We start from the raw sequence: 8,002 nt of genomic DNA, 5'->3' as shown, positions 1-8,002 counted from the left end.
GTTACGAAATGCTGACATGAGTTGTTTACAAAAGAATGGGAAAACTCATAAAAATCAACCAGTTTGCATTTCAAAGAACTGTAGCAACATGCAAGGCAACACTGAGCCTACAACTTATTGTACAAGATAGATTAAAGAAAGGCCGACTTGCACTTACAGCATTTGTAGCTTTAGAGAAAGCTTTTGACCGTATTGACTGGAATATAAACTTTGTAATTCTACAGGGAGGAGAGAGAAAATACAGGGAGCAAAAGGTTATCTACAACTTGCACAAAAAGCAGACGGCAGTTATAAGAGTATGTAAACAGATCAGTTAATTCTGAAGCTAGCTTACTCCCCTTCAGATATTGTTTCACCATTCCACATTCACTCCACACTAGATCATGACAATGAATAGTCGAGCTCAGATTTTGATTTAAACGCAAGTTGTTTATTGTTCACCATTCTTTAACACAGAATTATGCTCATAAATATACAAATATCACACCTGCTTTGGGAAACTCTATACTTTCTGACTGTCCTTGCCAACTACACATCTCAATCCCCCCCCCCCCCCCCTCCCCTCCCCCTCTCTCTCTCTATCTCTCTCTCTCTCTCTCTCTCTCTCTCTCTGTGTGTGTGTGTGTGTGTGTGTGTGTGTGTGTGTGTGTGTGTGTGTTTGTGTGTGTGTGTGTGGGGGGGGGGGGGGGGGGGGGGGGGGGGGGGTAAAAATTGTAGGGTGAGACCAAGGGATGTATACAGTAGGCAGGATCAGATGGGTGTAGCGTGCAGTAGCTATACAAGGATGAAGAGCCTTACAGAGAACATAGATGCATGCAAGTCTGAATCGAATCAGTTTTCAAACAGAAGACAACAAGAAAATCGAGTGAGAAATAATGCAAGACAAACAGGAATTATCATCCCATATCAAAACTTTGGCTCAGTTCATACTGTTATCTACATCTACATCTACATCCATACTCCGCAAGCCACCTGACGGTGTGTGGCGGAGGGTACCCTCTAATCTCTCTGCTTTTATCCTCATGGTCTCTTCGCGAGATATACATAGGAGGGAGCAATATTCTGCTTGACTCTTCGGTGAAGGTACGCTCTCGAAACTTTAACAAAAGCCCGTACCAAGCTACTGAGCGTCTCTCCTGCAGAGTCTTCCACTGGAGTTTATCTATCATCTCCGTAACGCTTTCGTGATTACTAAATGATCCTGTAACGAAGTGCGCTGCTCTCCGTTGGATCTTCTCTATCTCTTCTATCAACCCTATCTGGTACGGATCCCACACTGCTGAGCAGTATTCAAGCAGTGGGCGAACAAGCGTACTGTAACCTACTTCCTTTGTTTTCAGATTGCATTTCCTTAGGATTCTTCCAATGAATCTCAGTCTGGCATCTGCTTTACCGACGATCAACTTTATATGGTCATTCCATTTTAAATCACTCCTAATGCGTACCCCCAGATAATTTATGGAATTAACTGCTTCCAGTTGCTGACCTGCTATTTTGTAGCTAAATGATAAGGGATCTATCTTTCTATGTATTCGCAGCACATTACACTTGTCTACATTGAGATTCAATTGCCATTCCTTGCACCATGCGTCAATTCGCTGCAGATCCTCCTGCATTTCAGTACAATTTTCCATTGTTACAACCTCTCGATACACCACAGCATCATCTGCAAAAAGCCTCAGTGAACTTCCGATGTCATCCACTAAGTCATTTATGTATATTGTGAATAGCAACGGTCCTATGACACTCCCCTGCGGCACACCTGAAATCACTCTTACATCGGAAGACTTCTCTCCATTGAGAATGACATGCTGCGTTCTGTTATCTAGGAACTCCTCAATCCAATCACACAATTGGTCTGATAGTCCATATGCTCTTACTTTGTTCATTAAACGACTGTGGGGAACTGTATCGAACACCTTGCGGAAGTCAAGAAACACGGCATCTACCTGTGAACCGGTGTCTATGGCCCTCTGAGTCTCGTGGACAAATAGCGCGAGCTGGGTTTCACACGACCGTCTTTTTCGAAACCCATGCTGACTCCTACAGAGTAGATTTCTAGTCTCCAGAAAAGTCATTATACTCGAACATAATACGTGTTCCAAAATTCTACAACTGATCGACGTTAGAGATATAGGTCTATAGTTCTGCACATCTGTTCGACGTCCCTTCTTGAAAACGGGGATGACCTGTGCCCTTTTCCAATCCTTTGGAACACTACGCTCTTCTAGAGACCTACGGTACACCGCTGCAAGAAGGGGGGCAAGTTCCTTCGCGTACTCTGTGTAAAATCGAACTGGTATCCCATCAGGTCCAGCGGCCTTTCCTCTTTTTAGCGATTTTAATTGTTTCTCTATTCCTCTGCCATTTTGTCATCTGTGCGACAATCTAGAGAAGGAACTACAGTGCAGTCTTCCTCTGTGAAACAGCTTTGGAAAAAGACATTTAGTATTTCGGCCTTTAGTCTGTTATCCTATGTTTCAGTACCATTTTGGTCACAGAGTGTCTGGACATTTTGTTTTGATCCACCTACCGCTTTGACATAAGACCAAAATTTCTTAGGATTTTCTGCCAAGTCAGTACATAGAACTTTACTTTCGAATTCATTGAACGCCTCTCGCTTAGCCCTCCTCACACTACATTTCGCTTCGCGTAATTTTTGTTTGTCAGTTTTCTAACTCGGTTGTTGTACCACGGTGGCTCTTTTCCATCTCTTACGATCTTGCTTGGCACATACTCATCTAACGCATATTGTACGATTGTTTTGAACTTTGTCCACTGATCCTCAACACTATCTGTACTTGAGACAAAATTTTTGTGTTGAGCCGTCAGGTACTCTGCAATCTGCTTTTTATCACTTTTGCTAAACAGAAAAATCTTCCTACCTTTTTTAATATTTCTATTTGCGGCTGAAGTCATCGATGCCGTAACCGCTTTATGATCGCTGATTCCCTGTTCTGCGTTAACTGTTTCAAATAGTTCGGGACTGTTTGTCACCAGAAGGTCTAATATGTTATCGCCACGAGTCGGTTCTCTGTTTAACTGCTCAAGGTAGTTTTCAGATAAAGCACTTAAAAATTTCACTGGATTCTTTGTCCCTGCCACCCGTTATGAACATTTGAGTCTGCCAGTCTATATCCGGCAAATTAAAATCTCCACCCAGAACTATAACATGGTGAGGAAATCTACTCGAAATATTTTCCAAATTATCCTTCAGGTGCTCAGCCACAACAGCTGCTGAGCCAGGAGGCCTATAGAGACATCCAATTACCATGTCTGAGCCTGCTTTAACCGTGACCTTCACCCAAATCATTTCACATTTCGGATCTCCGTCAATTTCCTTTGACACTATTGCACTTCTTATCGCTATAAACACGCCTCTCCCTTCACTGTCCAGCCTGTCTATGCGGTATACATTCCAATCTGAGTTTAGGATTTCATTACTGCTTACGTCTTGTTTCAGCCAACTTTCTGTCCTTAGTACAATATGGGCATTGTGACAGTCTATTAATGAGAGCAGTTCTGGGACCTTTCTATAGACGCTCCTGCAGTTTACTATTAGCACATTAATATTGTTATTCCCTGTTGCATTTTGCCTACTCCTACCTTGCCGCGCCTCAGGAGGCGTCTTGTCTGGCCTAGGGAGGGAATTATCTAACCTAAAAAAAAACCATGTGCACTCCACACGTACTTCGCTACCCTTGTAGCCGCTTCTGGTGTGTAGTGCATGCCTGACCTATTCAGGGGGACCCTACATTTCTCCACCCGATAGCGGAGGTTGAGAAATTTGCACCCCAGATCTCCGCAGAATCGTCTGAGCCTCTGGTTTAAGCCTTCCACTTGGCTCCAAACCAGAGGACCGCGATCGGTTCTGGAAACGATACTACAAATAGTTAGCTCTGATTCCACCCCGCGAGCGAGGCTTTCCGCTATCACCAATTCCACCAACCGCCTGTACGAACTGAGGGTGACCTCTGAACCCAGACGGCAGGAGTCATTGGTGCCGACATGAGCAACAATTTGTAGTTGGGTGCAGCCATTGCTCTCTATCGCCGCCAGCAGGGCCTCCTCCAGATCCCCGATGAGACCCCCCGGCTAGCAGACAGAGTGAACACTGGCCTTCTTCCCCGACCTTTCCGCTATTTCCCTAAGGGGCTCCATCACCCGCCTAACGTTGGAGCTCCCAATAACTAATAAACCCCTCCCCCCGTGTGCCTGCTCAGACCTTGCTGAAGGAGCAGCCACATGTCTACTCACAGGCAGAGCAGGCGATGCCACACGGCCAGCCTCCACATTTACCCTCCGCCTCGTGCGCTGCGAACGCCGCTGAACCAGCCACTCCCCTTGGGGAGAGGGTGGCCCAACCGCGCCCGGTACCCGCGAAGATGTCTCGACAGCAGGGACAGTGGGTGATGCATGTAACACCTGGGGTGTACCTTGCGACACACCAGACTCCCCACTGCCGCTACACTCCGAGGCAGCAGCCTGAAGACGGCTGACCGCGGCCATTAACACGCTCAGCTGTTCGCGAACAGTGGCCAGCTCCTCCTGCGTCCGTGCACAGCAGACACACATCCTATCCATCCTAAGGAATCAATTTACTGAAGAGAGTTAATCAACTTTTAACTAGACTGCTAATTCACTAAAGGCGGCTGATTATTGACTAAACTGCGATTGCTAGCGACTTGTAGAAAACAATGAAAATAGCACTACCTGTCTCTGGACTGTATTGAAAACAAACACTAGCACTACTGGCACTATTGGTTGACTAAAGGGACTCTCTCTGACTGTATTCAAAACAAACACTTGCGCACTGCTGACACACTGCTCGGCGGCGGAAGGAGACTACGCGATTTTACACTATTCAGGTACTAAAACGCGATGCTACAACTCTCAAATACTATAATACGCCCGAAATTTATGAATTAAACAATGCAAATACCAAAAACACGCAAAGAAATTAAGAATTAAACTATGTAACAAATAAGTGAGCTAAGAGTATACGACTTGCTGCTGCAGCTGCTTATCCAACGGCGGCAGGGAGCACACTGTTATGTTACTTACAGGCTACTTCATTGAGTAATATAGAATTATAGATGCGGCACCTTTTATTAGGCACTTAATAGTTAACTGATATTTCGGAGCTGGTTAGAACAGTCCAAATCTTACACAGTTTTGTTCTGCCGTAAGTACAGTCATTAAAGTGCTAGATTTGGAAAAAGTTCTGGTTTTGTGACCTTTTGTGACTTTTTAAATTTAGACTTCTTAAAATGTTACTTTAAAGCTTTTCTGAGCATTTGTTTTACATCACTTCATCCACAACAGAATTTCTACGGTACCGTACCTCAGAATCTCTGGTTCTGATGTTTTCTCGTCAGTGCTACTGGTGCGGCATACCAGTGCATACTGTCACAAATAAAGCACTGGCCATTACCATCTGCGTCAATGTGTGGAGTCCGAGCAGCATTTCGCAGTACAGTAAGATGCTGGACTCGTGCTCGGGATGACAATGCTTCAAATCCTCATTTGGCCATGGAGATTTCTCTTTTCCATGATTTCCCTAACATGCCCAATGTGAAAGCCAAGACACTTAACTTGAAAAGGGAACTGCCAGTTACCTTTCTCATGCTTCTCCATTCTGAGCTTACACTCCATCTGTAATGACTTTTTTATCAATGGGACAATAAGTCCTAACCTTCCTTCAGTGTGAACTGGTTTTCCATACTTTAGTGCTAGGGATGGGAGAAACTGCTCGGGGAAAACCAGTACTGGTGTTTTAGTTTTAAATAACCAGTATTTTCTGGTACTTGTAAGGTCTTGCATATAACAGGTTCTTTTTAGTTTTTACTAATAACCTGGTAAGAAAAATGACTTTTCAGTTTGCCGTAGCAGCAGTACAAAACGTTTTGGTTTTTAAATAAAATATTTTTAAAAAACAAGTAACATTTATTATAAAATTTCAGTTGCTTTGAAACATTGGATTGTTATAGAAAATCAGTGCTATTTTAATAACAACAATAATCGGCAAAGGAGGAGCACTCCTCGGCATGGCCTTCGCAGTAAACAAAAACATCCTAGACTCAGTAAAAGAAGTCAATGCGATCAACAACAGGCTCATGACCATGCGAATCAAACACGCCAACAAGAACTACACCCTCATCAACGTACATGCCCCCACGAACACAGACAACAAGGACAAACCAGAAGAAACAGACAAATTCTGGGACAAACTCGAAACCACCCTGGCAAAAATACCCCTAGACAACGCGAAAATTCTACTAGGCGATTTCAACGCACAAATCGGCAGAGAAAAACGCTACAGAAAAACAGTAGGAAATTTTCCTGCACACAAATTCACCAACAAAAACGGCACCAGACTGATCGAACTCTGCCAGCAAAACAACCTCAAAATCATGTCAACCTCCCTGATGAAAAAGCCCAAGAAACAAAAGACGTGGCGATCACCAGTCTACTCACTAGGCGAATTCCAGATAGATCACGTGGCAATCTCCTATGAATACCAGAAAGAAATTCACGACGTCCAAGTGAGAAAAGGCGCCAACATAGATTCGGACCACTACCTAACAAGAATCAAAATCAAACTCACACCAAGAAGACAACACAAAAAGAAATTGACCTCACCGAAATTTGATACAAGAAAGATCAGAGAATCGAACATCACAGAACACTGGGAAAAACAAGAGGCGAAAGATTGGACCAGCTTTAAACAAAAAATTGTGAACACAGCCAAAGAACTGATCCCGCTGACTAGAAAACCCAGGCACCCTTGGTGGAACACTACCTGCGAAATCGCCCTACAAAATCGAAGAACAGCTTTCACAAACTACAACAGCAACAAAACACAAGAAACACGGGACAACTTCTATGAAATTCGAAGACAAACATCGAAAACAATAAGACAAGAGAAACGCAAATACATAAACGATCAGCTAAACTCCATCGAAGAAGACTTCAGAAATTTCAACACACGGGATTTCTACAGGACGTTCGCCAACCAAGTCAAAGGATACTCACCACAGAACCTCTGCTTCAGAAAAGAAGACGGAAAACTGGCACTTACCAACAAAGAAAACTGTGAAGAGCTCGCGAAGTACTTTTCAAAATTACTAAATTGCCCGGAACCTAACTCAACCTTCGAACCCCGAGAACCGGCCAACGCACCGGAAGACTCACCATCACCAACAAAAGAAGAAATCCTCCACTGCATAAAGAAACTGAAAAACAACAAGGCAGCCGGTGAAGACGGAATAACGGCAGAACTGCTGAAGAACCTAGGACCAAACTCGCTAAACGAAATCACACAAATCATTCAGAACACCTGGACAACCGAAATCATACCTGACGACTGGAAGACCGCACTCATTCACCCGCTACACAAGAAAGGTGACAGGACAGACACAAACAATTATAGAGGAATTTCCCTGCTACCGGTCATCTACAAAATTCTATCAACCTGCCTTCTCACCAGAATGCAAGGACAACTGGAACCCGCCATCTCGGAATACCAAGCGGGTTTCAGACCCAACAGAGCCTGCCCCGAACAAATCTTCAACCTGAAATCAATCATAAAATCCCACATGACAAGCCCCAAAAAAATCATCTGCACTTTCGTCGACTTCAAAAAGGCTTACGACTCGATCGACAGAAAGTCCCTCATCCAAATCCTCAGAGAAAAAGGCCTAGACCAAAAGACCCGAAGACTAATCGAACAGACACTAACCAATACAAAATCCAAAGTCAAATTCATGGGCGAAATCTCAGACCCAATTGAAATCCACACTGGCCTAAGACAAGGAGATGGACTATCCCCGCTATTGTTCAACATCGTCCTGGACAAAGTAATGAGCGAATGGGAAGCTGAAGTCAGGAGACAAAACACCTGGAGACCAGTCACATTAGGAAGGAAAAGACTGGAAATCCCTTACCTAGCATTCGCAGACGACCTAGCGATACTGACCTATGACCCAACATCAGCAAAAGC

General features: G+C 44.1%; 1 protein-coding gene across 1 annotated transcript in view; it reads left to right on the top strand.

Annotated features, from left to right (window-relative positions):
• LOC124595126 (centrosomal protein of 162 kDa) overlaps positions 1 to 8,002 on the top strand; it is a 241,962-nt gene that overhangs the window by 82,535 nt on the left and 151,425 nt on the right. The gene's annotated exons all lie outside the window — the stretch shown is intronic.

This window comes from Schistocerca americana, chromosome 2, assembly GCF_021461395.2.
Source record: "Schistocerca americana isolate TAMUIC-IGC-003095 chromosome 2, iqSchAmer2.1, whole genome shotgun sequence".
Classification (NCBI taxonomy): domain Eukaryota; kingdom Metazoa; phylum Arthropoda; class Insecta; order Orthoptera; family Acrididae; genus Schistocerca; species Schistocerca americana.
This window is presented reverse-complemented; position numbering and strand designations above follow the sequence as displayed.